Raw genomic sequence first — 15,043 nt, 5'->3', positions numbered from 1 at the left:
AGGTTAGAAATACACAGCTGCCATAGTCTAATTCTTGTATAGATATTATTGAGTGATTAATGATTGGGAAAATTGCCTGCTGCTTCTCTTTACTTTTCTGTATTTAGCAGATGACCTTTTCTTTTTGATCCATAATGAGAATATGAGAGAAAATGAAAGGAAAGTGCAACATCACAATAGGTGAAGAATCTACATAATTAAATGCCCAAACACTTTAATCATTCAAGATCCTTCATGATCTTGCCAATCTGTTTTCCCAATGATATCCCATATTATCTCCCTTTGCATATAGTTTAATCCATACACCAAATAACTTGCTATTCTTTAAATGCTTTGTTTTTCTACCTCCACATCTATTTTCATACTGCTTTCTCTACCTGACATTCTCTGTCCCCAAACTGTTACTATTTAAATTTGACTTAGCTTGGGTTACCTGTGATGTAGACACTGAGACGAGCTTTTAAGGTTGAGTAATTTATTAGAGAGTGAAGGTAGGAGAATGATTAAGTGAAAGAATGAAAGAAAGGTTATTTTGGAAGAGCGTGTTATCAAGACAGCTTTCAGTTCCAGGAAGCAACTGAAGCATAGTCCCACAGGGAAAGCTCTTGAAGCCCAGACAAGCTATTCTGCCTTAAAGTTACATTACCCAAGGGGTAAGGGAACTAAGTATTTATACACCAAAACTCCTCAGGTATTGCTTGAGAGTTGCTCCTAGAGACATTAATTCCAGAAGCTTCCAACCTGTTGAAACCTAGGTGGCAGAGTGAGTTTCACCAGTGAGAGGATACCCTTAGCAAAGAACTACTGGTGCTAGGAGTTGGAAGTTGGGCCAAAGGCAAACAGATGCTAACAGGGAGGTAATATGAGAGGCACTGACAGCATCTGCTACAAAGCTGTCCCCCAAAGAAAAGATGGGATACAGCTGGCTATGCTGCAGTTAAAAAGCAACCAAGTATTAATGGCTTAATACCACGAAAGTTTATTTTTCACTTCTTGTTATCAGGAGACCTCTGTGGATTCTATAATTCAAAGAATCAGGCTGATGGCTGGTGGAATAGCTACCATCTCAAACATGGCGTAATGCTGCATCAGAGGGAAAAATAAGCTCTTGCATTGGCAATGAAATGTCTACCCTGTAGTGACTTGTGCTACTTCCACTCACAAATCCAGATAAGCCAGAGCTACTTACCTGGCTCCAATCTACCACTGGGTGTGTATACACAATCTACTATGTACCTAGAAGATGAGAGAAACAAATGATTAATGATGACCACATCCCAAGACTAACAATAATTGCAGATTAATCAATGACTTAAACAAAAATGTGGCCATTGAAAGAATAGAAAATATAGTGAGTTTAGTGTAAATTTAAAAGTGATTTATAAGTAACATACCAAATCCAGAAACTATAAGAAAAGAGATTGACAAACATAAATACATAAAGCTTTAAAAAATTTTAATGTAACAAAAATGGCATAGAAAGAGTCAAAAGCTTTTTAAAAATATGTTAATGCAATAGATTAGGTGCTACTTTTCTTAATGTACTAATAACTTAATAAGATAAATTTTGTATCTAGAAGAAAATGAACATGGAAATAGGCAATTCACAGATAATGGCATTCGTCTGGCCAATAAAAAATGTGTGACATTCAGAATAAAATAAAAATGAAATACTGTTTTTCAGCCATCACTTGAGCAAAACTACAAAGATACAGTGAGACTCAGGCATTCCCATATACTGTGGATAAGAGGGCACAGACCTTTAACCTCTAATTTTATTTCTATTTTTAAATGTGTGTTAAAATTTTAAATGCTGATGTCCTCTTGACCTAGTAATTTTATGTCTAAGATTTGAATCTGGAGATAAACTTGAATAAATGCATCCAGATTTGTGTATAAGTATTAATATAGTTTAGATATGTGTTCCTACCCAAATCTCATATTGAAATGTAATCCCCAGTGTTAGAGGTGGGTCCTGGTGTGAGGTGATTGGATCATGGGGGTGAATTTCTCAGGAATGGTTTAGCATCATCCCCCACGGCCCTGTCCTTGCATAGTGAGGTGAGTTCTGAGATCTGGTCATTTAAAGTGTGCAGCACCTCCCTGCCTCACTCTCTCTTGCTCCTGCTTTTGCTATGTGAGGTGTGAGATACTGCTGTGCCTTCCACCATGATTTGAAACTCCCTGAGGCCTCCCCAGAAGGAGATGCTGCCATGTTTCCTGTACAGCCTGTAGAACTGTGAGCCAATTAAACCTTGTTTCTTTATAAATTACCCAGTCTCACGTATTTCTTTATGGCAACGCAAGAACAGACTAATACTAATACGTTCAGTGAAACATTATTTGTCATTATAACACCTCCACCCCCCAATGTCCATAAATAGGAGTTTAGCTGAATGATTTATAGTATATACTTATAATGAAGTATTATACAGCCATTGAAAAGCCTGAAATAAATTTTTGTGGGCTGAAACATAAAGCCTAGGATAGAATATTGATGAAAATAGTGTGATTCCACTTGTGTGTGTCTTGCAGATGCACAGACAATTTGTGAGAGAACACGAGAGAGTGTTAAAAGTGGCAGCCTGTGGGGAGGGCTGATAGGAGTTCAGGGAGCTACAGAGGGGCTGTAGAAGATGTTAATTATTTTTTGGCCATGCTCACTTATCATTCCTTGTCTTTATAAAAAAAAAAAAAAAACAAACCCTTCTCACTCACATAGCATGCTTTGAAGAAGGTGCTTCATTACTTCAACTCCAGAGAGGGAAGATGAGACCCAAGCCTGGTAAAGAAACCTACCCAATTTCACTAGCCACATTGACCCATCAAGGGTGTTTGTTATGAGTTGAAAGTTGGTCAATCCTGAGAGAGTTTTGGGACTGGTATGTGAGCCCCTGGGAATGTAGAAAACTCTTTTCTTCTGAGTGTGAGTCTGGAGGATGTATGCTTGAACTGCTCCAGCCTATGAACGTTATGAAAGAGGAAACAAAACAATGAGGAAGAAGCATGGCTGATATGTCCAGAACAGATCTTTGAACATTTCAGTTACAAAAACAACAATAAATAAATATATAAATAAACAAACAAACAAGCAATTTTTCCCTTTTTGGCAACTTTGAATTAGGACCTACCTAGATGAGTTCTTTTCCTTTAATTTAATATTATGTTCAGTTTGAATAAATGTATGTAGTTTTGTAGTAAAAAGTATTTTGTAAATAAGAAGATTCTATCCACTTTGTAATCACACTTTTAAAAAGATGTACAAAAGAAAGCTTGGATATATAAACTGAGATATTTCTAAATGTAATACAAGACAGCCATTAAAAAATAATGAGGTTGATTTATGTGTATTCATGTGGAAAGATACTCTAAAACAATGAGAAAATATCAGGTTCCAGAAAATCACGTAGAATACATTTTCATTTATATAAAAAAAGATGTTTATATGTATATTACAATCCAAAAAGCTATACAGCAGATTAATCAGTTCCCAAGTATAGGATTATGGGCGGGGGACTTCACTTCCTATTTTATACACTAATGTATGTGAATATTTTATCCCCATTCTTAGGTGATAAAGACCTCAAGTATGAGTTTCATCTCATCTTTGAATTCTTCAGATCACCTGCTCATATTAGGTAACAAATATGTGTTTGTGGAGTGAATGAGTATGGCAAAAAGAAAATATAAAATTAACTAAGAGGAGGATTTTACCTCATAGAATAAGGAAAATCCAGCAGTTTCGTGTGTGTTAAAGGCAAATGTCGAATATTAGCAGATCCATAGGCTTTGAAAAAATTATCAGTTCACAAGACCCACATCCCCACCACAATTCTAGTTGGTCATTTGCAGCTAGAGTTACTCAGAGAATAAGAAACATTTTATGTTTTCGTCTTTTTACTGGAGATTTTTTTCATAGAGGTTGTAGTAGTTAGGATAAATTAGGGTTATGCTACAGTAGCAAGCCCAAAATCTCAGTGGTTTCAAACAATAAAAGTTTATTTCTTAGGTTTGAAACCACTGAGATTTCATGCCACATTTCCAAAGCAAAGTAGCAGTAGTACTGTTCATTCTAGTCACCCAAGAACTCAGTAGATGAAGTCTCTGTCTCAAACTGTGCACCCACAATCACATTGGAAAGGAAAAGTCATGACAAATTCTGCAGTGGTTCTTCAAATTGTCATCTGGAAGTGACAAATTGTCATCCGGAAGTGACCCTTAGATTTCATTGGCCCATGGAAGTCACATGAACACATCTCACTTGAAGGAGGTAGGGAAGTGCCATCTTACCACATGCATTTCCGGAGGAATGATAGATGAGACTTACTTCCATGCAACATTACCTACATTTACATACTTTTCAACATTCCAATTAGGTGTCCCTTCCTTGACGTCTGTTTAAAAGTGCTTGTATCATAACCACTTGCCCACAAATTACTTCCCAGAACACATGACTTTACCTATTAGCAGTGTGTTAACAATTTTGTTTAAAATAAAAATTATTTTGACTTGTTAATTGTCATTTTCAGCAAATACAAAGCAAACTGAAGCACACTGCCATGTTCCCTAGGGTGAGTGGGAGGCTCAGTAAATACTAAGGGGTGAGAATATTTGCCTTGATTAAAATGATAAAGTAAATACTTAATATTTGAAAATGTTGATCTGAGTAATAAGAGCTCTAATTTTTTTTAGTCATCATGTGTGATATAAAATATGTAATTTATTGTTACATAAACTGCCCTAAATAGGCCAAATGTTCTCACCTTTACTGGCTAATTTGAACTCTAGCATATATAAACTTCCTGCTCATTTTTGGTATTATCCTAACATTCTTTATTTTAAAAACATATTTTTTATTTGTTTTGTTTATAGCAGAGATGTTATTCTATGCATTTTCTGTTCGTTTCACTTATTTATAAATATAGTCATTTAAAGTTCCATTGCCAAATTCACATGTTTAATAGAAATAAATTTGAAGCAACCTTGATAAACACAAATGAAAGTAAGAAAACACAGAGTATTATAGTTTCCAAGAATAAATTTTACATTGTGTATATCAATCAGAAATAACAGGCCATATTCAACCACCACAAAAATGACCAAGACTTTACTTGAATAGTCTGCAAATCTTTTGCAACATTATTGAGTATAATTTTACTTAGTATAGCACCAAGGCACTAAGTGCTGTCTAGTGTTTCCAAGCAGAAGCCCCTGTGATGTATCTTATGAGGAAAATGACAAACTTATGTGTGTAAAAAAGCCTCATTCATGTAACGTGAATATCAGGCATGCGTTGTAGTGCTTTTGGCTTTGAGTTCCATATTAATGAATCAACTATATATATGTTAAATAATTGCAAGAAATATGTTTGGCATCATGGGAATGAGTAATTAAATTATGTCATTATAAAACAGAATATTATGATATTTGTTAAAAATTTAAATTATCAATAGTGGAAAAGAAAAAATGCATAAGTTGTCTACTGGAACTATTTAGAACAATATGCGTAGGAGGGAAATACAACAAATTGTAAAGAGGATTATCTCTGTGTGCTGGGATTAGAGGTATTTTTATTATTTTGTATTATTCTCTTCCTTGTAAATTTACCATTTCAAGTATTTTAGGGCAATAAAATTTATTAGTTTTATAATTAGAAAAATTTACACTTTTTTTGTCTTCATACCAAGGTAATATATTGTGGGTCATTGGTTTTATCTGCACTAGGTCAGATGTTTGCTGAATTCAGTTCTGAGCTTTTGTACCAAAAGCAGATCTTCAGAACAAGAAAGAAGATAATAAAAGGGAAACACGAAGAAACTGAAGATGATTGGAGAAATACAAATCAAGATGATTAGACTTAGCAGAGGGCTGGATGGATGGCATTTGTGTTGACGATGGATTCCTACACAGAGGATGATCATGGTCTAGGATGTAATAGTGATTCAATCATCATTTCTTAAATTATTTTTTAAAACAAGTGAATGAATGACCAATTACCTATCTTCCCTGAGCCAATAAAATATATTAAAAGTATAGGCCTGGGCACTGCGGCTCATGCCTATAATCCAAGCACTTTGGGAGGCTGAGGTGGGCAGATCGTGAGGTCAGGAGTTCAAGACCAGCCTGGCCAACATGGTGAAACCCCGTCTCTACTAAAAATACAAAAATTAGCTGGGCATGGTGGCGAGTGCCTGTAATCCCAGCTACTCGGGAGGCTGAGGCAGGAGAATCGCTTGGACCAGGGAGTCAGAGGTTGCAGTGTGCCGAGATTGCACCACTGCACTCCAGCCTGGTGACAGAGTGGGACTCCATCTCAAAAAAACAAACAACAACAACAACAAAAAAAAAAACAGAAAACAAACAAAAAAATGAAAATTAGCTAGAGAATTGCTTGAATCTAGGAGGCGGAGGTTGAGTGAGCTGAGATCGCGCCATTGCACTCCAGCTTGAGTGACAGAGCAAGACTCCGTCTAAAAAAAAAAAAAAAAGGTATAGAAAGAGTTTTGTATTTGATAAAAATTTACATAAGTTCATTTAAAATATGGATGATATTGTATTGGCTTTTTCCAGACAGAGTTGGGAGAAGAATTAGAAAGTGAAAGGATAAATCAGGGTGCTAAGTATGATATAACAAGGAATCTTATAGACCTAAATTGGGAGGTTCCCTAAGGAATGGCCACAAAGACCCAACTCCAAGCAATAAGCTTTCTAAGCCTGGCAAACAGGACATATAACAATAGGTGACTGGTTTCTGAATTCTGGGGTATTCGTGTTTTAGAGAAAATTGTTTCACAAAGATAACATCAACTATGCAAAGTACTTTATCTAGTCTAGGGAAAGTCTGAGTTTAAATGATTATTTATAAGTTATTAACACACTTCCAGAGAGAAACAGCCTTAGTTAAATTCCTTTTATCTACTAATGTCAAATTTAGAAAATACTGATTGTTCAATATAAGTTATCCATAGATAACTATTTTTGTCTAAAGGTATGTCAGCAATATTTGCATCTTCAAGGAGCACAGTATCCACTACACACAGACACACACACACACACACACAACACTCACACACATGTACAGTCAAGCCTTATTTGTGGATTGCATATTTGGATTGCGTATTGCCTACTCACTAAAATTTACTCCAAAATCAGTACTTGTTGCACTTTCACTGCCATTTGAGGACATGCAGTTTCTTGCACCCAACCTCATCCCAGCTGAGGCTGGACAGGAAAAAACCCTGCCTACTTGTTCAGTTCTCATGCTCTAAACAAGCATTCTTTTTATTGTCTATTTAGTGCCACATCTTTTTATTTTTGCATTTTTGTGCTTTTGGTGATTTCTCTGTTTTAAATGGCCCCAAGTATAGTGCTGAGGCACTGAAGTGCTATCTAGTGTTTCCAAGCAGAAGAAGTCTGTAATGTACCTTATGAAGAAAATGACATAATTACACGTGTTAAATAAGCTTTATTTATCTAACATGAATATCAGGCATGAGTTATAGTGCTGTTAACTGTGAGTTTAATGTTATTGAATCAGCTATATGTATTAAATAGGATTTCCTTAAATAGAAACACACATAAAACAAAGTTATATGTTGATTACTTAATGAAAATGTGACCAAAGGTTCACAGGAACCTAACTCTGTATTTCCCACAGGGAAATTAGTGAATGGCTTAGTATTCACTAATTCAGTGTTTATGGAGACTTTATAGAAAATAACTACCAGAAAAAAATATATAATATATATTATAACTAATATAATAATGTATACACACACAAAGACACACATACACACGAACTATGATCTCTCATTTTAAATATATTCATAAAAATACTTGATATTAAATAGAAGTCTTTACTGATGTATATTTTTACTCTATATATGTACCAATGTCAGGCTTATGTTCATTACTTTTTAAAAAACTGTTAACATTTCCACTGCAGAGGAATTCTCTCTAAACCATAAAACTGTATCAAGTTGGCCAGGCACGGTGGCTCACGCATGTAATCCCAGCACTTTGGGAGGCTGAGACGGGTGGATCACGAGGTTAGGAGATCAAAACCATCCTGGCTAACACGGTGAAACCCCATCTCCACTAAAAATACAAAAAATTAGCCGGATGAGGTGGTGGGCACCCGTAGTCCCAGCTTCTCAGGAGGCTGAGGCAGGAGGATGGCATGAACCCAGGAGGCGGAGCTTGCAGTGAGCTGAGATCACACAACTGCACTCCAGCCTGGGCAACAGAGCGAGACTCCATCTCAAAAAACAACAACAACAACAAAAAACTCTATCAAGTTGTTGTTTTAGAGTCATAATTGAAAGCTTGTTTTTTCTTCTTTTTTTTATTTTTTTGTTTTTAAGCAGAACCAAAGACAAAAACCACATATGATTATCTCAATAGATGCAGAAAAGACCTTTGACAAAATTCAACAGCCCTTCATGCTAAAATCTCTCAATAAACTAGGTATTGATGGGACGTATCTCAAAATAATAGGAGTTCTTTAGGACAAACCCACAGTGAATATCATACTGAGTGGGCAAAAACTGGAAGCATTCCCTTTGAAAACTGGCAGAAGACAGGGATGCCCTCTCTCACCACTCCTATTCAACATAGTGTTGGAAGTCTGGCAGGGCAATCAAGCAAGAGAAAGAAATAAAGGGTATTCACTTAGGAAAACAGGAAGTCAAATTGTCCCTGTTTGCAGATAACATGATTGTATATTTAGAAAACCCATCGTCTCGGCCCCAAATCTCCTTAAGCTGACAAGCAACTTCAGCAAAGTCTCAGGATACAAAATCAATGTGCAAAAATCACAAGCATTCTTATACGTCAATAACAGACAGAGAGCCAAATCATGAGTGAACTGTCATTCACAATTGCTTCAAAGAGAATAAAATACCTAGGAATACAACTTACAAGGGATGTGAAGGACCTCTTCAAGGAGAACTACAAACCACTGCTCAACGAAATAAAAGGGGACACAAACAAATGGAAGAACATTCCATGTTCATGGATGGGAAGAATCAATATGAAAATGGCCATACTGCGCAAGATAATTTATAGATTCAATGCCATCCCCATCAAGCTACCAACGACTTTCTTCACAGAATTGGAAAAAACTACTTTAAAGTTCACATGGAACCAAAAAAGAGCCCACGTTGCCAAGACAATCCTAAGCCAAAAGAACAAAGTTGGAGACATCATGCTACCTGATTTCAAACTATGCTACAAGGCTACAGTAACCAAAACAGCATGGTACTGGTACCAAAACAGAAATATGACCAATGGAACAGAACTGAGCCCTCAGAAATAATACCACACATCTACAACCACCTGATCTTTGACAAACCTGACAAAAACAAGAAATGGGGAAAGGATTCCCTATTTAAAAAATGGTGCTGGGAAAACTGGCTAGCCATATGTAGAAAGTGGAAACTGGATCCCTTCCTTACACCTTATACAAAAATTAATTTAAGATGGATTAGAGACTTAAATGTTAGACCTAAAACCATAAAAACCCTAGAAGAAAACCCGGGCAATACTATTCAGGACATAGACATGGGCAAGGACTTCATGTGTAAAACACCAAAAGCAATGGCAACAAAAGCCAAAATTGACAAATGGATCTAATTAAACTAAAGAGCTTCTGCACAGCAAAAGAAACTACCATCAGAGTGAAAAGGCAACCTACAGAATGGGAGAAAATTTTTGCAATCTACTCATCTGACAAAGGGCTAATATCCAGAATCTACAAAGAACTCAAACAAACTTACAAGGAAAAAACAACCCCATCAAAAAGTGGGTGAAGGATATGAACAGACACTTCTCAAAAGAAGACATTTATGCATCCAACAGACACATGAAAAAAATGCTCATTATCACTGGCCATCAGAGAAATGCAAATCAAAACCACAATGAGATACCATCTCACACCAGTTAGAATGGCAATCATTAAAAAGTCAGGAAACAACAGGTGCTGGAGAGGATGTGGAGAAATAGGAACACTTTAACACTGTTGGTGGGACTGCAAACTAGTTCAACCATATTGTGGAAGACAGTGTGGCAATTCCTCAAGGATCTAGAACTAGAAATACCATTTGACCCAGCCATTCCATTACTGGGTATATACCCAAGGGATTATAAATTATGCTGCTATAAAGACACATGCACACATATGTTTATTGCAGCACTATCCACAATAACAAAGACTTGGAACCAACCCAATGTCCATCAATGATAGACTGGATTAAGAAAATGTGGCACATATACACCATTGAATACTATGCAGCCATCAAAAAGGATGAGTTCATGTCCTTTGTAGGGACATGGATGAAGATGGAAATCATCCTTCTCAGCAAACTATCGCAAGGACAAAAACCAAACACTGCATGTTCTCACTCATAGGTGGGAATTGAACAAGGAGAACACTTGGACACAGGAAGGGGAACATCACACACCGGGGCCTGTCATGGGGTGAGGGGAATGGGGAGGGATAGCATTAGGAGATATACCTGATGTAAATGAGGAGTTAATGGGTGCAGCACACCAACATGGCACATGTATACATATGTAACAAACTTGCACATTGTGCACATGTACCCTAGAACTTGAAGTATAATAATAATGAAAAGAAAACAGAAAAATTATATCAAGTTGTTGTTTTAGAGTCTTAATTGAAATCTTTTTTTTTTTTTTTTTTTTTTCTTTTAGTAGAGTCTCCCTCTCTTTCCCAGGCCGGAGTGCAATGGTGCAATTTTGGTTCACTACAACTTCTGCCTCCTGGGTTAAGTGATTCTCCTGCCTCAGCTTCCCAAGTAGCTGGGATTACAGTCACACGCCACTGGGCTTGGCTAATTTTTATATTTTTAGTAGAGATGGGGTTTCACCATGTTGGCTAGGCTAGTCTCAAACTCCTGACCTCAAGGGATCTGCCTGTCTTGGCCTCCCAAAGTGCTGGGATTACAGAAATATTCTTTTATTACACATTTTTCTAATATATATGTCATGATCACTACCAAATACACATGAAACTCAAAGATGGACAGTTTTTTTTAAGCAAGGACATCTGAATAGTTAGAAACATGTTGTTATGATGTGAGTGAATTTTCACACAGAAAATACAAGTATGCAGAAGTCAAATGTATTTTTAGTAAATAATTTGAATTTCCATCCTTACCTACAAACTGCTTGTTGGGCAACAGCTTAATATTGCTCTTCTTAAGTTAATTCAGTCACTTCAGGACATAAACTTGGTAGATTTAGAATTTAAGCTCTGTCAACTTAAGGAGAGCATAGTTTTATTCTTCTTTTGCTCTTTAGGATTATATCTAAGTTCTGTGAGGACATGGCATCAGTCTGAAGGCGGATTTTTGTTCTCTGTAATATTGTCACCCCCAAGTCATTAATCAGATCACTACTTCTCTGTATTTTTATGCTGCTGTTCACTACTAACATTTGTGGTCCAACCGTGATCTCTGGCTGCATCCTTATCCTGTGCATCCTTGTCTTCTAAATCCTACAGTCCTTTTGTTTTGTTGTGCCCTTTGAGCTCTTGGGTACAGAAAGCCTTGGCTATTTTCTTTGTCCCAGGCTTGACTATATGGGCCTCATCAAGCTGCTATGCAAACACATTTGCAGATCAGTTCTTGTTATTCTGTAAGGCCTAAGTGTCCCTGAATTCTGCTCTAGTTATCCAGACACTAGCCTGCCATGAAGTCTATAAGAAATAGATTGGCATAAATAACAAAGAATGATAATACCAAGTGTCAGTAAAGATGTGAAATAACTAGAATTCTCACACTTTCCTGGTGGGAATGCAAAATGACTCAGTCCCATTGGAAACATTTTGGCAGTTTCTTATTAAAATAACTATACATTTATTATACAACTCATCATTTGCATATCTAAGGATTATTCCAAGAGAAATAAAAAGTTATCTAACGAGGCCACAGACCCGCCCCCACCGCCCCCCCCCCCACCGCCCCCCCCCCACCAGCAGCCAGCACCTGGCGCAGGCCCCGCAGCCGAGCTGTGCAGTGGCACCATGCAGGTCACCCTGAAGACCCTCCAGCCGCAGACCTTCAAGATAGACATTGACCTGGAGGAGACAGTGAAAGCACTGAGAGAGAAGATAGAATCTGAAGAGGGGAAAGATGCCTCTCCGGTAGCAGGTCAAAAATTAATTTATGCAGGCAAAATCCTCAATGATGATACTGCTCTCAAAGAATATAAAATTGATGAGAAAATCTTTGTGGTGGTTATGGTTATGGTGACCAAACCCAAAGCAGTGTCAACACCAGCACCAGCTACAACTCAGCAGTCAGCTCCTGCCAGCACTACAGCAGTTTACTTCCTCCACAGCAGCAACTGTGGCTCAGGCTCCAACCCTTGTCCCTGCTTTGGCTCCCACTTTCACACCCACATTTATCACTCCAGTGTCAGTGACAGTGTCTTCTGAACCTGCACCTGCTAGTGCAACTAAACAAAAGAAATCTGCAGAAAAGCCAGCAGAGACACCAGTGGCTACTAAGCCGACATCAACTGATTGTACATCGGGAGATTCTTCTTGGTCAAACCTTTTCGAAGATGCAACGAGTGCACTGGTGACAGGTCAGCCTTATGAGAATATGGTAACTGAGATCATGCCAATGGGCTATGAATGAGAGCAAGATTGCAGCCCGGAGAGCCAGTTTCAAGAACCCTGACAGGGCAGTGGAGTATCTTTTAATGGGAATCCCTGGAGATAAAGTCAGGTTGTGGTTGACCCCCACCAAGCAGCTAGTACTGGGGTTCCTCAGTCTTCAACACTGGCTGCAGCTGCAGCAACTACGACAGCAACGACAACAACAAGTTCTGGAACATCCCCTTGAATTTTTATGGAATCAGCCTCAGTTTCAACAGATGAGACAAATTATTCGACAGAATACTTTCCTGCTTCCAGCGTTACTACAGTAGATAGGTCGAGAGAATCCTCAATTACTTCAGCAAATTAGCCAACAAAAGGAGCATTTTATTCAGATGTTAAATGAACCAGTTTGAGAAGCTGATGGTCGAGGAGGAGGAAGTGGAGGTGGCAGTGGAGGAATTGCAGAACCTGGAAATGGTCCTATGAACTACATTCAAGTAACGCCTCAGGAAAAAGAAGCTATAGAAAGGTAGGAATTCCTGAAGGACTTGTGATACAAGCATATTTTGTTTGTGAGAAGAATAAGAATTTGGCTGCCGATTTTCTTCTACAGCAGAACTTTGATGAAGATTGAAAGGGAGTTTTTTATATCTCACACTTCCCACTAGTGCATTACACCCAACTTGTTCACTGGATTGTCTGGGATGACTTGGGCTCATATCTGCAATACTTGGTATAAGGTAGTAGACTGTTGGGGGTGGGGAGGGAGGGATCTAGGATATAGGACAGGGATAAATACAGTGCATATCTGCTTCAATTAGCAGATGCCGCAACTCCACACAGTATGTAAAATATTATACAACCCTAAATCAGCTTTTGCAGGTCTTTATTTCTTCTGTAAAACAGTAGGTAACTTTTCCTAGGTTTCACTCTTTTTAGTATACTAGATCCAGAAACTTAGTGTAATGCCCTGCTTTATATTTCTTTGACTTAACATTTCAGAAAGAATCTTAGCTACCTAGAATTTACAGTCTCTGTTTCATGGCAACACTGGATAATGACTTTGTGAAATATGAAAGAATTTTGTAGCGACTGTAAATAGAAATGCCAAGTTATTGATAGTTAATTGTTGCTGCTTCAAAAATACGTATAAAATTAATGTGTAAGGAAGCCCATTCTTTCATGTTAAATACTTGGGGTGAGAGGGGAGAAAGGGAACCTTTTCTGAAAATGAAAATAATTACTGCTATTTTAAAATTTCTTCATCATTGAATGTGAGACCCTTCTAACACGATGTGAGAAGCTGTACAAGTATAGGCAGAGTTATTTTCCTGTTTACATTTTTTGTTTGTTTTGGGGAAAAATTAGTAGGTGTCTAATTACTGTTTACTTCATTGTTACATTGCAGTAAAAGTTTTTTTTTTTTTTTTGAGACGGAGTCTCGCTCTGTCACCCAGGCTGGAGTGCAGTGGCGCGATCTCGGCTCACTGCAAGCTCCGCTTCTTGGGTTCACGCCATTCTCCTGCCTCAGCCTCCCGAGTAGCTGGGACTACAGGCGCCCGCCACAGCGCCTGGTTATTTTTGTATTTTTAGTAGAGACGGGGTTTCACCGTGGTCTCGATCTCCTGACCTTGTGATCCGCCCGCCTCGGCCTCCCAAAGTGCTGGGATTACAGGCGTGAGCCACCGCGCCCGGCCGCAGTAAAAGTTTTAAAACAAAACAAAAATTATCTGACAAAGACTTGTTTAGAACTGTTCAGGAAACTTTATTCATAATTACCCCCAAATTGAAATAACCTAAATATCAACTGATAAATGGATAAACAAACCATGCTATAGCTATGTAATGTAATACTACTCAGCAATAAAAAAGAATGAAATGCTGATGCAAGCAATAGCATAGATGGAATCTCAAAACTTTAGACTGCGCAAAAGTAGTCAGATCAAAAAAAGTACATACCAAATGATTCCATTTATATAAAACTAGGAAAACAAGTCTAATTTAAATGGACGGAAAGCAAGCCGTTGACTGTCTGGGGCTGGAGGTGTTGATAGGGTTGGCTGGGAAAAAGGTAGGGAAACTTTCTGGGGTGATGAAAATGTTCTATATCTTCATTTGACGATGGTTGCATGAGTTAATAAATTACCCAAAACTCATCAAAATGTACACTTCAAATGTGTACATTTGGTGTATGTTAATTATATATCAATAGAGTTGATTTTAAAATAAACTAGAAGCTCAATTTACTTATTTATTCTCTTTGGTCCTCCCATGGGAAAAAAAATGCATGAATGCCTTTGACTTTTGTGATCAGGAGCAAAGTTGCAGAATCTACACAGGGAAACCTAAGTTAGTATCTCCAAATTCCATATGCTTTATTCTGATGAAAGTGAGAGGTGATATGAAGAGAGACCA

The 15,043-nt window shown here is 37.7% G+C and overlaps 1 long non-coding RNA gene and 1 pseudogene across 5 annotated transcripts in view; both read left to right on the top strand.

The window, feature by feature from the left end:
- LOC115898424 overlaps positions 1 to 15,043 on the top strand; it is a 169,968-nt gene that overhangs the window by 88,820 nt on the left and 66,105 nt on the right. For 3 of the 5 annotated variants that reach the window (XR_004058174.1, XR_004058164.1, XR_004058169.1), the window contains one exon: positions 3,572 to 3,638. This is a non-coding gene — a long non-coding RNA (uncharacterized LOC115898424). Of the gene's footprint in view, positions 1 to 3,571; positions 3,639 to 5,724; positions 6,111 to 15,043 lie in introns of those variants that run through there. The other 2 variants (XR_004058183.1, XR_004058179.1) reach the window with 1 other exon arrangement.
- On the top strand, positions 12,007 to 13,369 carry LOC104673177 (annotated as a pseudogene).

This window comes from Rhinopithecus roxellana, chromosome 1 (genome assembly GCF_007565055.1).
Source record: "Rhinopithecus roxellana isolate Shanxi Qingling chromosome 1, ASM756505v1, whole genome shotgun sequence".
Lineage (NCBI taxonomy): Eukaryota > Metazoa > Chordata > Mammalia > Primates > Cercopithecidae > Rhinopithecus > Rhinopithecus roxellana.
The sequence above is the reverse complement of the archived record's forward strand: the minus strand, read 5'-3'. Positions and strand labels throughout refer to the sequence as shown.